Source organism: Dermacentor silvarum, unplaced genomic scaffold (assembly GCF_013339745.2).
Source record: "Dermacentor silvarum isolate Dsil-2018 unplaced genomic scaffold, BIME_Dsil_1.4 Seq905, whole genome shotgun sequence".
Lineage (NCBI taxonomy): Eukaryota > Metazoa > Arthropoda > Arachnida > Ixodida > Ixodidae > Dermacentor > Dermacentor silvarum.
In genome coordinates this window covers 143,877-169,051 of record NW_023606951.1, presented here as the reverse complement: position 1 = coordinate 169,051, position 25,175 = coordinate 143,877, and the positions used below count along the sequence as shown (strand labels likewise).

Sequence of the window (25,175 nt, the reverse complement as noted above, 5' to 3'; positions counted from 1 at the left end):
TGCCGCAACAAGTTCTTTAATGCATTCAGCAGAAGCGGAGTTATTGGCAATCAAACATACCGCTCACAGTCTTTCCGCTCCTTCAATGATTTGCGGAGCGGGGTGTGCCCACAAATATACCCCTACTGAACGTCACCGTGACCAGTTCAAATTTGATTTTGGATGTTCACGTAGACACACTAGTATTTCCGATTTTGGTGTCTACAATGCGCGAATGCAGTTGTCCTCAGCAAGCAACAGTGTGTTCAGCCAGTGGACTCGTCGCGGCGGCCGCGGTATCTACGCTATGTAGCAGACAGCAGCTACATGCAACTGCAGCATTTGCTTTGTGCACGACAGGGCTTGAGTGCACGCTTGCACTCATTTTCTCCTTCCTGTCTGGCTGTGCTACATGGTGCGGACCGGCTTTGTCTTGCACCAGCTTGACCAATGGATAGTAGCCACATCCAACTTGCGCATTTTGAAGCGCTATCAATAGATCATAGCCAGGAGCAAGCATGTGCTGGCAAGCGTTCATGTGGTCCCACCTGAAGTTTCGCGTGGTTCACGGCTAGTTAAGTTTTCAAATCTAGTCGAAAATAGCGAGACCCCATGGCTACAACGCCTATAAGCAGTGGCCAAAGTTTAATTCCGACGTGGCAGCCGTGGCCAAGCGGGAGCAGACAATAGTCAGCTTCTTCCGAAGTACGTAATATTATCAAAATTTTAAGCAGATTTTTGCTTACTTTCGTGTGTTATTAAACTTGGTCAATAAGTATACACAACCACAGCAGGAAGAAGCGCACTGATCTAAACACCCTTCTGATTGACGTCACTATTAGCCAATAGCCACGTTTCGGGATGCTTTATTACGAAATAAAGTGCCCAGAAAAGATTGAGGAGCAGGCTTCTGTTGAAAAGAGAGCGTTTGAGAGAAGGCGACTTGCGCTATGCTTGCAAGCACCACACACGTGCATGACTGCAAAATTTGGCTGAGATGTTACAGCGGCGTTTGCTATCCGTGGACTGCGTTTTTTTCCCCAAGCCCAAAGGGTGGTTGATGGCCCCCCTTTAAAAAATTATATTCCCAGATTTTACGGGAAAAAGCCCTAATATTACTATGAGGCATGACCTAGTGGAGGACTACGGATCAATTTACCACCTGGGGTTCTTTAACGGGCCCATAAAACTAAGGACATCATCATTTTTGCATTTCGCCCCCACTGAAATGTGGCCAGGCAGCCAGGATGAACTCACGATCCCAAGCTTAGCAGTGCAGTGCCATAGCACTACGCTGCCGCTGTGAGTGTACATGTGCTTGATACCGGACTTACGGCTGGTAGTCTCATCCTCGGAGTCTAGGAAGCTTGTGGTCTCTATGTCACCTGGTAGTTAGCACCGAGGCGCCCCTGGGGCTTAGCTACTGCATGTCCATTGGAACGACCGGCTGCAAAGAACACACCCGGTGTTTTTGCTTATCTACTTATTTCATGGTACAGTGGGTCTAATTGGCCAATCAAAAGAGGCGAAGTACAGACTGTGATGTTATATTTTTCACAGTGTAGAACAGGCGAAGCGACCCTCACAACATAACAATAAGCAGTACATAACTGACAGATCTGGGACAAGAGCAGGCAAACAGGTACAGACTCCTACTACATGGACACTAAAGAAAAATGTAGCGTCAAGCTAAATGGCAGGCCCCACTTCTGTAATAGCTTGAAATGTAAATTTAGTGACAGCAAAGTATTTTTTCGCAATGGAAAAGTGAAAAGCAAGTGGTGATGATGCGTAATCATCCCCAGATCCGTTCCTGCAACGAGTGGTAACAGATTTTAATTAAGTGTTAGTTGAACAAAAAATAATGAAGTGCATAGAAACCAGCATTTAACCTAGCAATATCTATAGCTTTTCCTAAAAAATAAGGGCTGCAATCGATAAAAAATTTGCGAGGCCTGTGACATTATACAACAACATCAAAGTGTTAAGTTTGGGGAAAAAACAAAAAAATTGAGAAGGTGAAGCTTGGCCTTAAATTGCAATTTTAAATTACTATTGGTTTATCTTTAGGTCCACACAGATGTTCAGAAAGCTCCAAAAGAGTGTGACGATTTAGAATTGCTTGTAGCACCTCCTCATCGTCTCCAAATGAGACACTAGAACACGGTGGGAGGAATTAATGGTTGAAACCCATTGCTGGCAAAGGATTGATTCTACATTGTTCCATAAACCTGGCACATTTCTGAGCAGCTAGTGCTGTCATGTAACTGGTTCAATCTAGACCATCAATAAATTTAAAGAAATGTGCGGCTCCAGGATGCAACAGTAATTTAAAGGAGGTCTACAAAAGAAGCCAAGTGAAAGAGGTACCACATCTCGTTACAGTGAGTTTATGAATTTCCTTCTTCTGCCTACCCACCTTTATCTCGATGACGGCCAGGTCCCCGTTGATGGTGGTGGTGGTGCTCTATAGGAGTAGTAGAAAAACACATTAAAATTAAATTATGGAGTTTTATGTACTAAAACCACGATCGGGTTATGAGGTAGGGTTAATTTTGACCACCTGGGATTCTGTAAAGCGCACTTAGACCTAAGTACACCGAGTGTTTTTGCATTGACGTCAAGCTTAGCAGCACGACGCCAGAACCACTCGGCTACCGCTGGCTGGTTTACATTACATTTTGCGCTAAATATGTAGAATTATCTAGCAAAAAAAAAAAAAAAAAGTGCACTTCTATTAAACCCAAGCTTAAAGCTGAATTCAGAAATGCAACGTTTTTCTCCCACCAAGCAGTTGAAAGAAGGGGGGGGGGGGGGGTAAGATTTGTTATGAGTAAATAGAAAGTCCATTAAAAAACACAACCAAACTTATGATGATTGCAAGTGTCCTGCAGTACCATACAGATTTTGTGAAAATATTAACTTGGAAATCAATGAAGCTGCAAAATAATAAAGACCCCAAGAAGCAGGAATGCTTCCACATTTTGAAACATTGGAACAATTTTTAATGAGCTCATTAATGAACAATGCTACACCATGGCCTGCCTGGATGTAACTGAACATCTAACTTAACAGCAATGTATGCAGAAACAGAAATGCTTTACTTCAATATACTACGCGTGTTTCTCCAAGCACAATACACTAAACAGGAATTGCACAAAAACAGTGAGCAAGACTGCAGAAGGGAAAGGTAAGTAAACAAGCAATACTTACAGCGGCCAAACTAGATAGAAACAGAGGTAGATTAGTTTCTAGAGTGACACAAAGGTAACAAGAACAGTCATAGCAAAACAGACAGAAAGAGTAAACAGGAGTTCTCATTTCTGCACAATCCAACATTACTGACAGGTAAATTTAACAACATTAACAATCTCATCCAGTTTGGCAAGTATCCTACCTTTGTGGGAGCTAATGGCAGACTCAGACTCAGTAAAGCTGGTCTCCGCTGTTTCACTGCATAGAACAAGATAAGAAATGTAGCAAATTGGACACCACTTGAAAAATAAACGTTAAGGAACACTCACACGGAAAGAAAAAGAAAAAAATTACTGTTCTTACCACACTCATTCTCAATGACTGTTCTCGCATGCATTGAGTAAGAACTGTTTTTCATTCAATGCTGCCTCCTGATGTTTCAATTTACACTGACAGAACACAAGAAATGTAAATAAAGGCTAATGTGCAGCTTACAATGATCCCCTTAATGGCTTGCGATGAGCTCAACCTGTCATTAGCCATGGCCCTCAAGCAATTATTGCCAGTTTAGATAGACATACACATTTTGGTGCTATTTTGCCCAGTTGATGTCGATGGTTTTCTTTTTTTTTTGTTTTCTTTGATGGGCACAAGCTGCAATAAACATTTCACTGCTTCTATTTCACTTTGCTAGGAGAAAGACATTAACCTACAGATCCATTCTGGGAATTAAATCTCATATTTAAAATGCAGTACGAATTTAATATGCTTAGAAGTAAAGGCCCAACCACATGGAGCGATTTTCCGAAAAAGTGGTGGCCGGCCGCCAGCAGCCATAATGTAGCTGTTCGCCACTGATGAAAGGCGGGCGGCTGGCTGACAATATCAAGCCCAGCCTCATCGGTGGTGAACAGCTACGTTTTGGCCATGGGCGGCCGCAGCTTTTTCGCTGGAAAGTCGCTCTATGTGGCTGGGCCTTAATGCATCACAAAGCTTTTGAGGTTGACCTAGCTGTTCTAAACATTTCATGGCATACATAGAAATTGTACAGCCGTAGTGACCATGCATTCTGTAATGAATATAAAAGTAATTGATAACAGCTGTACCAATGCATGTGCTTATCTGGAAATACACATACCCTGCAACAATACACAGACATGCAAATACTCAAGAATACCTGTACAGCAGCACTGCCATGATAACAAACAACAATACTACTACTACTACTACTACTACTAATAATATAATAATACGGGCAAGATCAGTGTTAATTAAATGCAGCAGTGAAGCTACATTCAAGCTTACTTGCAATAAAGTATGTGTTCTGCGCTATCCAGTGTTCCTGTGACTGCATTCATTCATTGAGACAATAACAAGCGCCTGTGCAATGTGAAGTTACTTACGGAAATGGGCGTTGCCGGTGTGTCTCGTTCCTTCAGACACAACGCTGCTTCCATCTGCTGATACAAGCTGCAAAATTATGTGAAATAGAGTGTTGGCCACAGATATATTGTTTAAATGGGCACTGCAGTTTGCAATACACTGTGTTATCCCCAAGTCATTGCCCATACTCCAGAAATCACTCATCTAAGCAATAACCTCAGTCATGTGTACCTAAGCTACTTATTGCACATGTAAGTTTTTTTTTTTATGCCAGTTCATTTTATGCTTTACTTTTTCTTGTTTTCAAATCCAAATGTTTCTGAGACACCAATGGAAAGCATTTATGAAGCATACTGGCTATACACCACGTGTCATATTTTTTACCTCCTGTTTAAAATAACAGTAGTGCTTGATTTCAAATAATGCTAAATGTTAAACATTGCCCACCCCCTTTTTAACTATAACATTACAGGTACCTGAGGGTGAACAATGACTCTTGATATTGAAGTGAGTGAGGCAAGACCATGGCTAGCATACTGCATAAAGGTGTGAAACGAGTGTTTACTAGATGCCTATGTGGATTTGGTCACAAAGCAGTTTTTTAAAGCTGTGAGACAAGACTCAAACTTAAGATATGAGTTGATACATGCCGTTTGTGTGAAATTGTTCAGACAATTTGGATGAGTAAACTAAAAACTGCATGCTCTGATGACTTTTGACCCTTTAATATTTTGACATATAAGCGCTAACATGCTTGTAATTAAGCTGGCAAGCATAACAGCAAGCAAAATGTCCTGCAAACACCAGTGATCAACTGTTGTGCGGACTTTCACAAATACTATCAACACTATTTGAATTTGGAGAAACAACTGTGCAGGTGAGTGTTGCAGTACAGTTCATTGCTGAGTATTCAGGAAGGCTGCATTTCACAGTGAATGCATCAATAAAGGCTAACGAATGATGATGGATGCAAACAAGGGCAGCTGTAGGTGACACACACACAGCCAAGTTAACCTCTTCCATGCCGTGGATGGGCTGGATTCATCCAAGCATATTTAGTAAAAATGGCCAAAGAACTCAGCTCGTCAACAGTACTTTGCATTTTCTGGCAATGCCATGGACGAGCCTAGTTTTGTCTCGGTGCTTAGTCGTGCTTTTTATAGATGGCAGCACACATTCCATGGGATAGTGCAAGAAGAAGTGAAATTATTCTTTCTGAGCTAAAACATGTTGACAACTGGGGTCCTTAAAAACTAATTTGGCTATGTTTGGCCAGAATCACAGTAATAGCATGGCACGGAAATGGTTAATGCCTCTGTAACATACTTTCAACAACCGCTGAAACTAGTGACTATTGAAGATCATGAGCTACACTGGAGCTTGCCGATTTCAACATTGACACGATTCAATGGTCACGGAAAGTGTGCTTGTGACAGGAGTATAAATGGCCACCAGAAGCATCAGCTGTTTTTTGACGCTGAAGTTGTATAATGTAGCTAAGTAACATGAAAATTTGGGCTAGCTGGTGTTTACCCATTTTGTGATTATCCAGCCTCAGAAAGCAGGTGAATGACTAGGGACAAGGTCAAAAGCAGAAGCGCTACTCTAGACTATACAATATTACATTGTGTAACTCACCCATGACACCACACGGCCATTGAAACACGGCAACCGGCAGTCATCTTCTACAATTTCTTCTTTAACCACTCTGTAAAAACAACACAGGTCGAAAAGGTTTTCACAGCTAAGCAAAGTGCAAGTATGACTGTGTGCAATACAGACTACCTTTGCAGCTGAATCATTCAATGTCAATTTTATCTTTAGTTTAAGAGTGCAGGTGCATGACGACAACGGGGTGAAAGTGCAAATCTCTTAGTGACAAAGTGAACATTTTTCTAGTTATGGTGAAATTCAGCAGCCCCAACTGCAGATACTTTTTTTTTTACATTTTGAAAATTTTTGTAAGCTGGAACGAGTGAGTTGCAAAACCTGATAATCAATTGTGTGCTTAATGCTAACAATGGATGTTGCATTTCTTGGTTTAAAGGCACACTGAGGCATACATTTAGAACAACAAATTTTAACAGGACATAGAACTACATTGGGTCGCACAAATTTAGTATTGCTGAGATTAATATTTTTAGATGCCTTCATGTCTTCTTATATGCACTTCTAAAATTCTAAAGCTACATCAAGAATGCAGTTTAATTAGGGCCGGTTAAATTAAGCATAAAAGTTAACATTAGCAGTTACACTATATATGAATCCCATAGACTACAGGCACAACAGGGCATCAGGACACACCACTGCTGCTCTACTGGCGTCAGACTGACAATTTCAATTGCGATTGAGCATGATCAGAAATGAATCTCGCAATCGTGATAGATTTCTTTGCCCAAGCTGTGGAAATGAATGAACCAAGGTCAAAAGTGCCCTGTGTGACTAGGGTATTGCACCAGACTAATTAGGCCAAAAATAACTGTTCGAAAAAAGCATGTGCGTGAAGACTAGAGTTGAAATGGTGGTGTGCTGAGCATTCTAAAATATCAATTTGTCATTATATTCGACTTTGGAGCTGAAACCATCACTGAAATTCGCTGGCCAAGGTGGTCACTGGCCACTCCTTTATTGCAGCATAAACCAAGAATAATACTGCGACTGTGACTCAATGACAGTGTTCCACTTCACTGTATACTTATACCAGTGGCACACCGCCACTTTCGATCCCGATCTGAATTCTTGACCGCGATTGACTCCCTTTTGCAGATTGAGCAGAGAAGCCAATCGCGACCAAGAAATTCGATCTAGATCGGCCTTGATCACGATCAAAAGTGTGCAGCATGACACCCGTATTAGATGCCACCACCACATACATTTCTTTCCCCTTCTATAAGTCAGTCACACAAAAGCAAATGCTACTGCACCTTCATCTATCATGGTTAGCAGAATTGCATATCAGCAACCTCTTTAAATTCTACAAACATGCATATATGAAAAAAAAAAGTTACAAAAAGAAAATCTGACTGGAGAAAAATTTTACTTAGAGGACCCAATGTGGTCAACATTTGTTCTGTATACTCACATGCAGGTGTACCTCTTATGCAAAAATTCTGTCATTTCTTAGTATGACCCATAGCATCAGGAAACAGAAGCAAAAGCCATATTACGTCAAGTCCACCTTTCTTGCTTCGAATCAAGATCTGTGATTCTAAGGCTTAAGGTCGAGGACAATAGAAAGTGTCTCAAAGGGCAGCTCCTGCTCCCCCAGGACCGTGTACTGACTCCCCCACTCCTCATTTTAAATGTGTTCTGTGCGTGTAGGCACAAACTAGACCAAGCTTTTGCGAACGCTTAACTGTCAAAGGTCGTGCTGAGTAAGTAGAATCACGCTCGAGCCCAATCGGGATTGAATTTTTTTGGTCGTGATTGGCTCCTTTGCGCAAGCTGCGGAGGGAGCCAATCGCGATGGGGAATTCGATCGGGATCGGGCTCAATCACGATCGAAAGGCCGTGTGACACCGGTAAATGCGATTGCATTAACAGGAACAGGCGAAACGTACAGCTAATCACTGCCAAGCGTGGCAAGTTTGGCTGTCCTTTTCGTGTATTTTGTGGCAATAGAAGCTGAGAGAACCGTTTGTCACGACGGCAGTTTCGAAGTGCCTACGCGAGCAGGTCATGCAGATGTACAAGAATGCTTCTCCGCACTGCATCGTCCAGCATCGAGTAAAACTTGTCGCGTGCGCGGTTTACCAGGTATCGATTCTGACCAAGGTGCACGGCCGAAGTCGCGACTTGTGCAGCAACAACACGTCCAGGGGCGAACGGCGGCAGCGCAGACAACAAAGCAAACGCCGAAGCGGGCCCGTAGTCACGGAATTATGGGCGGCAGGTGCTCACGTGCACTGCACGCGTGCTTTCTTTAATCTTCTGAACTCGGAAGTCTTTCCATGAAGCTGGCTTACCCGAAATCATCGTCCATCGACTTGAAGAAGACTTGAAGTTGGGCCTGTTGATGACCTTCTTGAAGTCCGCAAGCGTCACGCGCTCCGGCGGCAAGGGCACCTTGACGAGGTACGGGGTCTCCTCGTCGTCGATGTGATAGATGATCTTAGTTTCTTCCATGGCGCGACGCGCTAAGTGGCATCTCAGAAGAGCTGCACACCAATATGGCGATAAGCCTCAATGCGAGGACCCCACAACTCCGCCGTAGACGACCAGCACGACAGCCTCCATCACCTGTTGGCCACACCGTTGGGGCGGCCGCGCGTCACGGAAGGCACGGTCGCCCTTTTGTCCAGCATCAGCTGTCAAACGGAGCACGCATACGAATCGCGGTCCGTTCCTAACCGAGAGTACCGGAGAGGCAAACAGCTCAGCAAGCACCACCATGGACTTCGGCAGATCCCCTGCCGAGATCTCCCAGCGTCCGGGTCACGATGAGCGAAAGGAGAACGCAAATTGAAACTCTGATGAAAAGCCACAGACACCTATATAAAGCAGCTCGCGGGTTTTACTCAGCTTCTTAAATAATAGCGCTATGATTCAGAATGCGGCCCCAGTGAACATCCAACATAAATAATCAACACGGCGCTCCCGTGCATCCGAGACAGCGGAAGTCTGTCACTTGCAGGCTTGCAGCAGCGTCCACCAGGGAGCCGCCTCGCCAACAAAAGTTGAGTGCGGCATAGCGGCATTATATATACTCATAAAACTGCACCAAAAACTCTCAGTACTTTCAGTACGCTCGCTCATTAATGAATAGCATAACCTACAATCATAATTATTATCAACGTGTCTTGTATGCAACCGTGCAACCATTTCCTTGTCAATTCTAGCAATTCTAGTTTCAAATAATGCTTTAAAACTAATTATAATAATTGCTTGTCTTTAATAAGAATAGTAATTTTCTTGTGTAAAACATTTAAGTAAAGACGCAAAGTTCCTAAACATAGGCGTATTTGTTTATATAACTATAAGATTGCTAGCGCCCTCTTTATATTTTTTTGCGCTGATAACTGAAAAGTAAACGCAGGGTCTTTCCTTTCCGAGTCTGGGTTCGCGTTCTGCGTGAATGCTAGCGAGATGAAGGTGAGACTTTAGAATATTTTAATGTTGTAAAATTGTTTCTATGAGAAATACTAATCTGTGTGCTTTCATGGATGTACGTAGTCTGAACTGCAGAAATATGTGTGTGAATTTGGTTGTTTAAAACGGTGATTCCTCGGATTGCGGACAGGTCAGTGCCGGACGTGTGTTGACGTTGGTTTAAGCAAGCCCAGCAATGCTTGGAATTTTTATGTCAAGGTAGTCGCTTTACTGCCGAAAAAAAACAAAACAAATAACTGAGATTTGTGTCCGATAGCGAATACAGATTGTCTTTCTCAGATGAGCTAAGTGTCACGCTTGCCGACGTAAGGGACCTGTTGGGCATTACTGTACCGTACCAATGTTTGATGACTGTATGCTTATTTCTTTCTTTCCCCCTCTACCGTTTAGCTCAAACATCTATCCAGCCACTGGCTGCCAGAAGCTCATTGAAGTTGACGATGAGAAAAAAGTACGCATTTTCTACGAGAAGCGTATGGGCCAGGAAGTTGAGGCCGACGCTCTCGGCGATGAATGGAAGGTAAGCGATTCACACACTCAGAAATTGCGCTGTTTGCTTAATGGAAGTGTGTTCTGGGCGGGATAAAACCTTTAACTTATTCGCAGTGAGCCGTCGAAGCCAATTCGGAGCAAAATGTTAAGCCATGTGATATGCAGCTGACATTCGTCTGATTTGGGTGTTGCTCGAAATTAAATCCGTCGTATCTGTATATTGTCGCTGATACTGTTGTGCTCGGCCATGCCTATAATAGAGTATTGTGACCAAGGTGAACGCTAACGTCGCCGTCAGGCTAATTGAATACGTTATTTAGTGTTAGGATATTTGACTTAGAGCTTCACCAGAGCGTTTTAGGTGCTGAATATCGGTACAGTACTGTGCCAAGTGGAAGTGCAGTTCTTAGATGAGTCATGCAGTGTTGGCAGTCAACTCATACTTTCCTGTTTAAGTTATTATTCATCACCTCGGTTTGGATTTCTTGGCAGACATCTATGAATGCAATTGATTAGCTGCAACATGAAACGGGAAGGTGCCCCATTTCGAAAGATTAAGTTGCGAAGTCCAACTTTGGTGGCTGCACCCAGCCAAAATGCATATAAAACACACAGTAGGGCCTGGTGAAATCAAAATTTAAAAAAAGAAAAAAAAAGCCAGGCATTCTGAAAGCATTGCATAAGTCATTTAAAGATTGTGATTGGTCATCAGCAATTGGCCAACACATTCAATAAATGGCAGAAATGCTGTGCATGTGTATGTAAGAGATGCAGATGACTTGCAGGAATGTGATGTTGGTGTCAAAACTGTTTGTGTGTGCTGCTAGCATGGCAAGCCTTTTGCCTTAGGTTATTCCATAATCAGTTTACTTCAAACTGCAGTGAAAGCTGTGAGTGGTGCTTCAATGTGGCATCTTTGATGCCACGGCAAGCTTTGCTACTAGTAAACAGTGACTATTGCATTCAATCATTAGTGTTAGCAGTGTAACTAGTGCACTAAATTTTGTCAAAGCCACAGCTTCCTGTACATGTCACAGCTACTTCGTGTAGTTTGGTTGGACTCGTTCTGCCTGATTCGGGACCAAGCTATGCATGAGTGTCCATGCTGTGCCCATTTTTGTGTGAATACCATTTTCTTAGTACTTCAATTTTTTGAGACTCAAGAAATACATATTACAATTCGCATGCCTTTGTAACCGCGCGCTTGGGACCTCGAAAATTGAATAAACGGGTTACGTTGTAAAGATCATGCATTGTACCACTCACATTAGGGCAGACTAAGCATGTTCAGGAAAAGAAAACATTTAATATGAATTCTAGAGAGGGTTAGTGAAAGAAATAGGAATTTTTTGTCCAGCAGAATGTGCGACTCCAGCTGACTTTATGGCATCTAGGTTCACGACACACTATGCAGCGTAACTAAGGAGCTATGCAACATACAGCTGTAGAGCATTGTATGCCACTATTGCCTGTGTAGGTTTCCACAGCTAGTTCCTATAGCTTGCTGCTGCCAAGTGGGAATGGGAAGGTCGTTGTGCCTAAAGTGGCTGTTTTTGCCAGCTGGCCATGCTGTGCCACTCGTCAGTGCTTGTTCGTCCACTCAGTGACATCTTAATTTTCTTTCTTTGCATTAAGTGAAGGAGGGCGGCGTATCTACTGCTGAGTACGAAACCTCGGGTGTGGTCTGTGTTGTGTGGGCACACGAGTGGAGTCTGGAGCAGTGGTAGCGACGTCAGGGATGCTGAACTTTTTTCGTTGTGCAAGCAGATTTGTACTGGTCTTCACTATAAACGTGTTCACAATACACGTGAAAGATAATTAGGCCAGGACATACAGAATCCTTCATTAGACAGGTCACATTTCATTTTTGAGGCATTCAACTGTAAGTGGGTTTAGATTTGAGTTTATGGCATCTTCACATTTTTATGCCTGAGAACAGTTAAGGCATACTTGCTCAGTGGCTATGGGGTTCTGTGCAGCATAAGGTCGCAGATTGGATTACTTGTCATTGTGGTCATGTTTCAGTGGGTGCAAAAATGCATGTCGTCAAACATTTGGTTGTGTTGAACTGCCATTTATCAAAGATAATTCGAACCCCTCCACTACTCACATAGCCCTGTGCTGCTTTGTGACTTTAAAACCTTATTGATCAGGCAGCTAGGAGACAAACATTTCACTGCCAGATTGTATGAAAAGCGGTGCAGACCTGAACTGTTGGTCTCACTGTAAATTGCAACCATGGTTGGGAGCAGTGTTTGTCTCCTTTATGAAAATTTCTTGGATGTGCGATGGATGCAAATACTATTTCTGAGAACTGCACAAGGATCGTGCTATCATGGATATCTGAGGTTGGAGGGTTGAATATGGGGATGGTGCTGTCGAACCATGGACTTTATCGTTTTTCAGAAATCACTTTAGGATATTGTACAGTATCTGGCCACCAAATGCCATGCAAAGAAACCTGTACCGGGATAATGTAAAATTTCCAATCTGTTTTTATTCCAAATCCACCATCAGCCCTCTGTGATGGGCCAAAATTGCTCGTTCCCAGCCCATATGAGTGGGGCCCAAACCGTTTTGTCCTATAATGGAGGGCTATTGGTGGATTTGGAATAACGGAATAAAATATTTTTACCTTATCCCAGCCCAGTTATCACTTGCAAAACCTACGCAGTAATCATCTCTGCACTGCACACAACCTTGCAATAAACTAGCATAGCTGAATTTGTGTGGTGGAATTAACCTGATTTATGAAAAATAGGAAGCCAGTTAAGTTCTTCAAATTTAGCTAAAAGTTACTTGACATGCTGCTCATGACATGGTCATAACAGAATTTGCAAAAACTGCTTGGAATGGCTTCACAACACACAAAGCCTGTGTACATTATTTTGCACATTCCTTTGCTTTACGAGCCAGATAACTAAGCCTTTTCTTTGATGCAGTATGGTCTTTCTTGAGAATGTTTCAAACTTGTTTTTTAACACTCAAGAAATACATTACAATTTGCATGCCTTTATAACTATCCAATTGCTTGTGAATCGTGTGATATTCTGTGGGTTCATGGTTGGGCTTTGAAATTGAATAGCACTAAGTTTCATGCACCTTTGGCTTGCAGGGTTACGTAGTACGCATCTCTGGAGGCAACGACAAGCAGGGATTTCCCATGAAGCAGGGTGTGCTGACTGCTGGACGTGTGCGACTGCTCCTGTCCAAGGGCCACTCGTGCTACCGACCACGGCGTACTGGCGAGCGCAAGCGCAAGTCGGTGCGCGGCTGCATTGTTGACTCCAACCTCAGTGTCATCAGCTTGGTGGTCAAGAAGAAGGGCGAGCAGGAAATACCAGGCCTGACTGACACGACACTTCCACGCCGTCTCGGGCCCAAGCGGGCTAGCAAGATCCGCAAGTTGTACAACTTGTCCAAGGAGGATGATGTGAGGCAGTACGTCGTGCGCCGCCCACTGCCCCAGAAGGAGGGCAAGAAGCAACGCTCCAAAGCGCCCAAGATCCAGCGCCTCATCACGCCGGCCATGCTGCAGCACAAGCGTCGCCGTGTAGCTCTCAAGAAGAGGCGCACCCAAAAGCGTAAGGAGGAGGCGCCGACTACGCCCGCCTCCTGGCACAGAGGGCCAAGGAAGCCAAGAGAAGAGGCAGATAGGATAAGATCCGTCGACGCCGCTCCGCTTCTCATAGCCAGAGCCAGTCATCCACCCATGTCAAGTAGGCCAATAAAAATTATACCAGGCTTTGAAACTGTGGCTCGGAGTCTTGGTTTGGAGCACGAACCAACATTTTTTTTCAGTTGCACAAATATTTCTTTGCTGCTGACACACTGGTGAACCCAACAGCGACAGTACATTTACAAGCCTTTTTTTTTCCTGCCTGAACTTAAAATTTGGTGATGCTGGGCACAATGTGCAACCTCCCTACAGTGTCTGGTTCAGCCATAATGCTGGTGTGGCTTTTGATGTTGCAGGCTTCACGCACAAGGTGATCTTGCTGTGCATGTGTGACAGCTGATCAATATTCAGGCAGTAATTAGAGTAATTACATAAATATGAGTTCATTCCTCTATGCTAAGCAGTGAAGAATCTTCCTGGTGTTTAACTGCAGGAACAAAACAGCAGATGATTTTTTTCATTCATATGGACAGTCTTGCTGCCTTGATATTGATTGCTGCCTCAGTGCCAAGGAGTCGAAGAAATTTCTGCTAGTTAGGACCATGGCAGTGGGGACAAAATAGTCATACAAGGCGAATTTTCGACATGGTAGTGCTAATGTGCACAATTAATAGGTGTGGTATGAAAACTTCCAGTGGCCCTTGCATTCATGCTTCCCATTGCATTGGATAAAATTGGGGATATCCAAATACTGAAATACTATAATCAATACAAAATTAAATATAACATATTGCATGGAATCTGCTTGTTAAGAAAGCATGAATTATATTGCTTGATACATGCATGTTATACTGTTACCAGGCATATGGTCAACAGAGAAAAATGTGATACTACAGCACTGCACATTGTTTTGTTGGGATGGAAACATGGTGACTGGCCAAATAGTAAATAGATTTGCCTAGTAAATTGAGACTAAAATTGTAGGCTGCCAAAAAGCAAGGAATTGTTAAATAACTGGGAATTCAACAGAAGTTATCTGCCCCTTGGGTTGGCTAAAGAAACTGTGGGTCTGTGCTACAAGTGCAGCTCTCCTGCTGCAGGATCATTCCGAACAGTACCAACATGTGTCGGTCTTCCTCCCTCCCTTGCATTGGAATTGAAATGAATTTCAGATTTGAATAGTGAATTCTCGAATCTAATAGCAAGGACATTGATTCATATCAAAATGCATTGACTCCTAATTTTCACACAATTAGGAGTCCACATTTCAAAATTGAAAGTAGTGCAACCTAAACAAATGACAGTTTTTCATGCAATTGTTGTATCTGCTTAGTTTTAATCCAACAAGGGCTGCTATCGTCCTTGCCACACAGCACTATATGCTGAATAGCTTTATATAGTTGCAATGTGACTATCCTTTCATGTCTTGAGGAAATCCACACTATTCAGGAAGTACAGTACACTAGTCCTCAGTTTGCAAAGGCCATAAGGCCTGCAGGTGCCACACCACGATTTTAAAATAAGTTCGTTCAGATAGTTCACTCAAACCTCTTTATATTGAAGTTGAAGGGGGAGCCAATATTATCGATATTGAATATTGCCCTTTACTGCGCGATAGCCTTTACGATAGCCTCCTCCTGTTCCAATGTGATCTTTCGCTTCTGCTTTTTGGTTCCCTCATATTGTCAGGAAACCGGCAAAATGGTGACGCGGTTGAAGGGAACAGCTAGCATGCTGCGATGTGAACAAGGCGTCATGTCAGCGGTACGTGGTATGCAACATGGTGCGCCGACTACGCCACTGGGGCGGTATAGGCACCGGGCGCGGGATGAATTTGGACCGGTGGCGCCTTCATGCGGAGGCGCCGCGAATGTAATGACATGTGGCGGCTGGGCCGCACGCAGCAGGCGCTGCCGTGAACCCAAAATGATCAAACATGTTGCGTTTTTGGGTGCACAAACAGTTACTAAAACATGACTTAAGCTGGTTAGGCCATTCAATTTAACCGTTGTCCATCGCGGCATCGCCTTTTTCAGGCGGAAAGTCTGTATATGTGCAGTCTGTAGGCAACAGCGCGTTCAATGCTCGGCAATTGAAACGCGATACTCGAATCGCATGGTCGCCAGCGCTTTTGCACTGACTGTAAGCGCTGGGGACACCAAACTGAGCATTGTGGTGTAGAGTGAAAGCGAGAACCTTTGCAACATATTATGAGTGCATTTGTTCCCACGGCGCTCACCTGTGGCATGAAAAAAAAAAACGGCGGCAGCCGCGCTGTCAGCGCTTCAATCGCTAGGCACTGTACATTTCCGACGCTGATGTGCTATGATGTAGTTCTAACGTTAATAAAAGAGCTGTTCATATGCAAGAGCTTCGTGTACCACAATTGCCTGTCTTCGCCTCCGCAGTGTAACGGCTCCGGAGCTTGGGTACCGAAGGCGAACACTCAGATTTGTAGTCATTTTGCCGTCTTATCAGTGTGTCAGATTTTCATTCCTAGCAATTCCCAACTCTGGTTGCGTCCGTCACACGACTGTGCTGTGCATCGACGGCGAACGCCAGCGCAGTGGCGTGTTCACACTCACCGCCACCGACGGCTCCCGTCGTGCTAAGCTATTTAAAATGGGCCGTGACTGAAGATTGGGCTAGTTTATAAGCAATTAAGAATGGGGAAGCATTGCAAAGATAAAAGAACTACAACGGACAGAGAGCGGGAAGTTACTGACACATGTGCGATCGGCGAAGCAGCTCAAGAAACAGAATAAGGAAGACGTATGTCTCCTTTTTTTTTCTGTCCATTATTTTTGTGTCATTCGCATATTTCCATGATCAGATACGCGGTAATGTTAAAGCGCAAAGCAAAATAACATTTGGAATATAACTGCTGGAGTTCCACGTCTTAGCTTGCCACGGTGAGCTCCGTTCGCGTGGTGCATTTGCATCGCAATTTGCGCTCGTTTTCTGCTTTATGTACTGCCTGATGCCACGAATGTGATCTGCCTCGTACAAGTGACGACCTTTCTCAAAAGCAGACACACGAAAATGCGTTTTCCGGTGCGTCAGCCCTTAAAACCCGCTGTGCCAAATCACTGGAAGCACCGAGCGCCTTCGTCCGTTGTCTGCTTCACATGCCAGTGCTTTGGCAGCTGCCGTTCGCGACACTGTTCGCCAGCATATCGCCGCCATGCTGCTGGCTCCTTACGACGGCCGCCGGTGCCTATTCTCGGTCCGGAGTGACTTCCATGACTTTTGGATAGTTTCATTAGCAACTTGTGCTGGCAACACTGTCGAAAAAATCAAAGATGGGTACGATATCCAGTGTCATGCCGGTTCTTTTGCTCGGTGCTGTGATCAAGTTTCTCTATTGTGTCGAATTGAGGTGAGCCGAAAGGATCCTTGCTTAGTTACCTTATAATAATTGGTCTGAAGGATTTCAATGATGAAACCGCAGAAATAATTGCACTGTGCGTGCAGACGTGCGGCTTGCTCGGCGAGCCATATGAGATTTTTATAAAGACAAGAGCCTTTCAAGCAAGCCTGCTATTGAGAAGGCAAGTGTTTGTGCCTATCAGGCCTCTCCAAAAGCTGCAAGCACTTGTGCACGGCATTGCTGCATTGTTACAGGTAAGATACTTGACTATTTTCGACCTTCATAGGCAATTCTGTGCTGCGACTCGTGTTGCAGTGTATCGCATAGCATCCCACAATATATGAACGATAACGTCTGTTGTCCTTTCAGAAGCTAAATATGCATATTGTGCACTGATAGAACGAGAGAAAACTGTGAAGTTACCTGGTCAGTGTCCCTTGGGATAAAAGCAAATGAGAGTGCTGCGTGCGAGTCGGGGTGTACCTTTTCTTTTCGTACGCTGATCCGTGTGGTTAGGTCGTCTGGGTCCGATGACTGGCTCTTGTTTGTTGGTCGCAGTATTGGAAGTAGGGCTGGGCTTAAGAATGCAACCGACACCGCTGCCTGTAGGTAGTCTCAAACCCCGGCCGGTGAAAATTGAGACAGTGTGAAGGGAATAACAACCAATCGGACGAAGTTGTGCTTCTTTCAACAGGTTTACGAAATTTATCGATGGTTTAATGTTGAACAAAGTCATTTGCATAAGTGTAAATGCATGACTTGGAATTGAATTGACCAGTTGTAACGGAATTAAGCTCCGTGCACAGTGTCTAAAAGCAAACTACGGGGGGTGATCAAAAAGTTTTGCAACTCGCATATCGGGAAGACTGTCAGACCTTGGAAAAAAAATTTTTTTCAACATAATCTCCCCTCACACTAATGCACTTCTCCCATTTTCCTGGAAGGCTTTTGATACCTTGCAAAAAAAAAAAAAACTTCCTGGTTGCGAGGCCACTCCTCTGCGGCAGTTTGAAGAGAGTTGAAGTCATCAAACCTTGTTCCCTTGTCGTGGTGTTTCTTCACATTCGGAAATAAATAAAAGTCACTCGGGGCCAGGTCGGGACTGTAGGGTGGGTGATCCAGCTGTTCGAAACCACACTTTCGAATGGCAGCCTGGGCAACACGAGACCTGTGAATCGGGGCGTTGTCGTGCAGGAGGAGGACACCTCTTGTCAGTAATATTTGGCGTTTTTCCACGATGGCTTTAGGCAGTTTTCGAAGAACGTTGGCGTAGTATTTGCCTGTAACTGTCTTATGTTTTCAAGATACTCCTTTGCGTTCTAAAAAAGTGTCATCACTTTCCTCCCTGAGCGTTGGGTCTTGAGCTTTTTCGGGGAGGGGACCCCGAATTCCTCCACTGCACAGACTGCTGTTTTGTTTCTAGGTCCCAATGATACAGCCATGTCTCATCCCCAGTCACAAGGCTGGACAGAAAATTTCTGGGTCGCTTGAATAGCGGTGCAAAAGTTGCCTTGATGAAGGCACGCGGGTGTCGATCTTGCGCTGAGAGGTTCCGTGGCACCAATCGTGCCGAAACCTTCGACCTACCCAGATCATTGTGGATGATAATGAAAGCACTGCCATAAGAAATGTTCAATTCTCCGGCAACTTCGGGCACCTTGATTCGGCGATTATTTATGATAAGGCTCTCTGCTGAGGCTGAATGGTCCAAATCGTTTGAAGTGATCGGCCACCCTGACCTTGGGTCGTCCACGTGCACATGGCCACATTTAAACTCATTGAACCACCCAGTCACTGTAGCATATGAATGACATTCACTGCCATACACAGTCACCATCCTACTGTGGATTTAGTTGGCGGAACTTCCTTCTTTGCAAAAAAATTTGGTAACGCTCCGGTACTCGAGCTTGAAATCGTGGTAGGGCGCCATGTTTGACGGACTGCTGCAGACCAAGTAACGAACTGGAAGGCTTGATATTCAGACCTTGCTAGGCTGTCGAGATGACCTAAACAAAGGTAGAGAGAGATCACTGTCAGATATTTGGTTATAGCCAAGTTGCAGAACTCTTTAATCTCCCCTCGTAGCTTCGCTGTGAGCAGGTTGAATGCTTCAAAGCTGGAACAAGCGCGGTTTGCATTTGCTCCTAAATTTCTCGCGAGCAAGTGAACAGATAACTCGCCGCTTTGAATGAGTAAACAGCATCATCTGCTTACACCGCAAAACTAAAAGCTTGTTATCAAACGATATCGCCTCGCCGCATAACGTGTCATGACCCTACTTCAGGTCTTCTGAGTTAGCTATCGTTCACTGTTACCAGTTATCATGCCTGCGGACGAAAGTACTTCACCGAGAATATTCCTGCCAAGCGCCTGCTTAAACTAAAGTACGCACCGCGATTTGAAACGCCCGTATGATATATGAAGCAATGGTCTACTCACCAGGAAGAACTCATCTCGTGAAGGGTTTAAAATGAACCAGCAGCACCCCAGACCCGCCGTGGTGGCGTAGTGGCTGCTAAGCCCGAGGGCGCGGGATCAAATCCCGGCCTGACTTAGGTCGGGGTGAAATGCAAGAACGCCCGTGTACCTTGGGCACGTTAAAGAATCCTAGGTGGTTAACATTAATTCGAAGTCCCCCACTACGGCATGCCTCATAATCATATCGTGGTTTGGACCCTTTAAAAGGAAAGGCCAGTGGGGTAGAGGGGTCTGCTCGAGGTAGTCCTCCGCCACCCTCTCAGCCCACACCGGGGGGGAGGGGGGTATTCTGTAAGAGTCCACCTAGTGGAATGTCCACTTCGGCTGTCGCCATTGGCTGCCGCTTCACGAGCGCGAAGGTGGGCTGGCACCTTCGCGCTCGTGAAGCGGCAGCCTATGGCGACAGCCTAAGTGGACAGTCCACTAGGTGGACTCTTACAGAATAGCCCCGCAGGATAGCCTTTTGAACGTCGGGCCTGGATCTGCGCAAGGCAGCCCGTACTGCTCCTCACTTATAGTAATGCACTTATTAAGGGGAGGGGGTAATGAATGGTGTTAAGGGCATCCCCACATAATGTGGTTGAGGTTGGCCTTGGCCGCTGAGCAGAAGTGGGAGGCCGGAGAAGGGTAGAGAGAGAGGGTGAATTACGTGAAGAAAGTGAGGAGAGGGAAAGGTACGAGTCTCTAGCTGCCACCACAGGATCTTGCGTTTGCGTGGAGAATTACGCGCCAAGGGAGGAAATGCCAGACGATCGAGTGTATAATGTGCACAATGTGAGAATGCGATCTGGTGCGGAAACGACCTCGAAAGCAACGATTTGCGACTCGCCTAATGCCTGTGCCCGGTCCGTTAATCCTCAGGCGCTGGCGTGAGCCGCCTCGTTGCCGCCGAGACTCGCTTGTGGGGGTCCAAATCGGGCCTATGTCTTGGTGGGAGGATGAAAGAGGGTTAGGGAAAGGGCTTGCCTTGAAAACCTGCCCGCTCCGAAATTGCGATGGCTGTTTTTGAGTCGCTGACAATGACGGAGGAATTTGGTATAGCGAAAGCCAGGCCTATGGCCGCCGCCTCCGGAGAAGCATGGACAGAGGCAGCCGTAGCTAACTAGCCCTACAAATTTGTTACTGAGAGGGCATATTTGGAACCAGTGCTATATTTAGCGGCGTCGACATAGAGCACGTCTTGTTGAATATGAGAATTTCTGTGTAGGGCCTTGGCCTTTGCCTCCTGTGTGGGATGTGATATATAGGGTGCATGTTTTTAGGGAGTGGTGGTATATGTAGATCGCGTATATATGGTATGGAATGGTGTGTTTAGGGTGAGTGAGAGAGGTGGAAAATGTCTAAGGAATTAAGAATCTGTGGTCCGGTTTCGATTTGGAAAGGGGGTGTATTGGGAGGTGAGAGGGCTTCCACGAGCTAGTCGAGGTGTTCAAGGTACCGGTCTTCATGAGCCGTTCTGTGGATGTGCGTTGTGGGAGGCCTAGGGAGAATTTAGATTTTACAAAGGAGGGTGTTGACCTGATCAGTCTCCTTTCTGAGTGTAAGTATCGGCGTGCGTAAGAGACCTTGTGATGACCGAGGGTGTATTAGTCTCAGATCATTTTCCCGCATACCGCCGTGTCGGTTGGACACGCGGCCGAGGAGCAGAGTGTTGTAGACTGGATTGGAGTCTGGAGGGTGTGCGCGTTGTGTCGATTGCTCTGAATAGCAGACCGAGAACACTGAGCTTGTCTACCCTGGGGACATGTGTGTTGCCGAGGAGGATATGGATGTGGGGTGTGTACAAGTTTGCCGGTGTGGGCGGAAAAGAAAAGGTTTTCCGATTTTTCGGGGGAACAGACGAGATTCATGCGCCGCAAGGCCCCCACCTTATCGGCGGCGGCCTGCAGGACGACTTGAATCTCACCGTCTGAACCACCTTTGACCGAGAGGGTGATGTAGTCTGCGTATAGGGAGAAATGCAGCTCTGGGATGGCCTTAAGGGAGCGTGCAAGGTGGATCATGGTGAGATTGAAGAGCAGGGGAGATAGCACGGACCGCTGGAGCGTGCCATAGCTCCTGTCACAAAAAAGCGCGTAATCAAAGCACGCGCCATGTGTCACGAAAGCCAGCGAAAGAAGCACGCCGGCCCCACGGCAGCTTCAACAGAGGGGGAGCGCGCATACGCCTCAAACAGCCGTCGCGACCGACGCAATCTGGAAGAATCCACCAGTTACCCGAAGGCGATGGTAACCAGAGAGAGAGCGCGTGCGCGCTGGAACACCCTCTCAGACCCCGAACAAACAGCGAGTTGAGAGAGAGAGCGAGAAGCCCAAGCGCGCGCCAACAAGATGAGTCACCCTCCCCCCCCCCCTTTCGACGACGCTATGACGGCGGTGGTCGGAGATGCGAGAATTGACTAGAAGATTCCCATTCTTTGGCCATGCTACGGGATCCAACTTTAACCGAAGGTTCCAGCACTTCCGGTGAAATCTAAAAGCGCCGTGCGGTAATCAGAAGGGGGATCAGACCGCGCCGGTGAAGAGATGTAACGTGAAGACTGACCGTCTGCGGAAGAAGGGGATTCCCGGCAAGCTAGTCGACGAGTTCATCGAGCGTCTGCATTTCCGGAAGAAGTTCCTTCATCGAGATTTGCCTCGAGCTACGCCGAGATCGTCCGGCTCAAGACCAGCACGGGTGAATACGATTGGACACTTAGTGTTCCTATTCATTTTGTACTTTACGTGTTGGATCTTAGTGCTTGTCGTTAATTATTTTCTTGTGTTTGTTAATACCCATCTTAATTGTATTGTGATATGTCTAGCCGAAGTGTGCACGTGTGTATGTAACTGCCTTGTTGAAGAATATATGTTGTGTTTTGACTACACTGGGCTATGACTCGGACCGCAACCGGCCTTCGCAGGCGCACCAGAGGGCCCATTATTAATTGTCCTTGTTTTCATGGTTTTTTTTTTCGGAAGCTGATAAGTCGGCTTTGGAATTTGGCCCGGCGTTGGCGCCTCGTTAACGGGGTGTTTACAGCTCCCAAGGTAATAGGTAGGGGATTGCTCCGCGCCAATAAATATTGTCGCGGTGCGGTTGGAGAGGAATGCGGCAATGTAATTGTGGATCCTTTCGCCGACCCCTAGTAGGTTTAGCTCCCGAAGTGACGCAATGATCCACGTTATTAAAAGCCTCGTGAAGGTCGAGACCCAGAATTGCTTGTGTGTCGTGACTAGGGCTGGGTGTCAAGATAAGCCGTGCTTCAAGCGAAGCATAACGTCCTGGCACGATAGGGACCGGTGGAATCCGACCATCTCTGGTGGAAAGAGGTTGTCCTCAATATTTATTGAGGCGGTTGAGGATGATGTGTTCGAAAATGTTGCCAATGCATGAGGTGACTGAGTTGGGTCTGAGGTTGGATGTGTTGAGGGGTTTGTGGGGTTTCGGAATAAAGATGACTTTGGCATCCTTCCACGAGGATGGAAGGGTGTCAGTATTGAAGCAGTGGTTGAAGTATGTTATGAGTGACTTGACAGAATTGTCGTCCAGGTTAGGGAGGATTATGTTATTAATGTGGTCGGGGCCAGGAGCGAAGGTCGTGCGGTGATAAACCAACGCGTGGCGCACCTCGGCTTCTGTGATCGGTGCAGTAAGGTCCGGTTTATTAGGTATGCCTGTGTATTGGGGAGTGGAGAAACGGCGTGCGGGGGGAAGGTGTTTTTCTCGAAGTTCGGCAAAGAGCATCTTTAAGTTGTCTTTTGAGCGTGTAAGAGTTTACTTATGTGGTGGTTGGGATGTGTGCCTGAGGTGGTGGGATCTATGAGGTGTCGTAATAATTGCTGCATTCGCTTACTGCCAAGCGGATCGTGCATGCTGTCGCATATTTGGCCCCACTGTTGGTTAGTCAGCTTGGTGGCATATGTTTGAATTTGGAGACCAAGCTCAAGTTCTTATCCATGTCGCTCTCCGATGCGCGCCGCCTGCTTATTTCGAGAAACGATGCGTTCCTATCTTTCTACAGCGACATCAACATGCATAATTTACACATCAAAAGTACTTCATGCGGTTTTTTTTTCGTCGGGCTTGTGCGCTGTGGCATCTCGCAGATTTGAGAACTACGAGGAAACTTTTCACTGCATGTCGTAACAGAACATGTTTCGCTTCAAGCCTGAACCTAGATCGGCTTGTTCTCGGCGCGGCCGCTAGGTGGCGAGTGATAACGTGGAAACAAAAAATAGTGAGGAAAGTTCGGCAGCATGTTACACTCCTGTAAACACGTGAAGGCGAAAGCCTGCTGCACACTTGGTAATGCGCCGTCTCGCATCGTCGCGTTGCTGCTTTCGCAGTTCGGCTTCTTCGGCTTGTTTTCGACGCTTAGCTGCCAACGACTTTTCTCAGCAGGGGTTCGAAACGTACGTATGCTGTTGTGTGTGTTGTATGGTGATTTCAATCAAAGTATGCACTGTTCGCTTCACTTTGCCGAGCGCTTGTAGCCTCAGCCTTACGGGGGTATCAGTCATTGCATTTTTGCTTGCTTACGGGGGGGGTAGGGCCATTGAGGTCACGTTTTTTTTTTTTTTTTTTTTTAACCAGTCGACTAGACGCATACTTTGTATGCGTGATTCCTATGAATGTACGCACTGTTCGCTTCGCTTTGCTGAGTAATTGTAGCCTCTGCATTATGAGAGGAATGAGCCATTGCTGATGATGACAATTTTTGTACGACTGGACCGTGGGTATGAGCCCATTAAGGCTTTCGCCTTAAAAAGGCCTTGTAGAATTACAAGCATGGGAAGAAATTAGAAGGGAAAACCTGTACGATAACACAGAGGGCAGTGCCTTGGTATTTGAGGCTCGAACTGGTTGCCTAAGGAGAGAAACATACCGGAGCAAATATTCGCAACAAGATGAGGCATGTATATGCTGCAGCGAAAATCCGGAGGCCACTCAACAATCCTAATGGAATGCAAAAGGATTCACCCAGTGAGACCAGTAGGTAATGTATGCCTTCCAGAAGCGCTCGGATTTAAAGTGGACGCAAGTATCAACCGGTAAGCATTCTAGAAAACCAAGAGTAGAGTATTGGTGGAAAAATGCGGGGAGAGATTGATCCGACCGGATCCGTTACAGGAACAGGTAGCGGTACAAGGTAGAGAAGTTTTGAGGACGAAAAAAAAAAAAAAAAGGTTGAGGAAATGTATACAAAAATGCTATAATGAAAAACATGTATAGCATACCTGATTGCGTCAAGCAGGCTAGGTGACTGTTTGTTCCAGAAACACTTATCCCCGAAATTAATCGCCCTAGAATACTGCCCCTGCTTGGCACCGTTTTCGCGCAGCGTCATCGATACGTGACGCGGCATAGGGTGGCCTCCAAGATTGCGATCTCGGAGGGCACGCCAAGCATTGCCAGCCACGCGCCGCAGCTTGTGCGCGGCGGTATAAGAAAGACCAGTGTTGCTCAACGGCTTTTTCGACGTGGTAATTTTGAACTGCCGCGCCGAACGAGTGCTGAACCCGGCGAAAAGCGATATGCTCGGTACGCAACGGTTGGTATTTTGTAGTT

The 25,175-nt window shown here is 45.6% G+C and overlaps 1 protein-coding gene and 1 long non-coding RNA gene across 4 annotated transcripts in view; one reads left to right on the top strand and one right to left on the bottom strand.

The window, feature by feature from the left end:
- Window positions 1-25,175, top strand: part of LOC119435775 (ubiA prenyltransferase domain-containing protein 1 homolog) — a 179,407-nt gene that overhangs the window by 68,532 nt on the left and 85,700 nt on the right. The window lies entirely within an intron of this gene.
- Window positions 1,392-3,432, bottom strand: LOC119435772 (uncharacterized). The gene is made up of 3 exons (XR_005188886.2): window positions 3,377-3,432; window positions 2,399-2,446; window positions 1,392-1,426 (listed from the first exon to the last, which is right to left on the bottom strand). It is a non-coding gene; the product is annotated as an uncharacterized LOC119435772 (long non-coding RNA).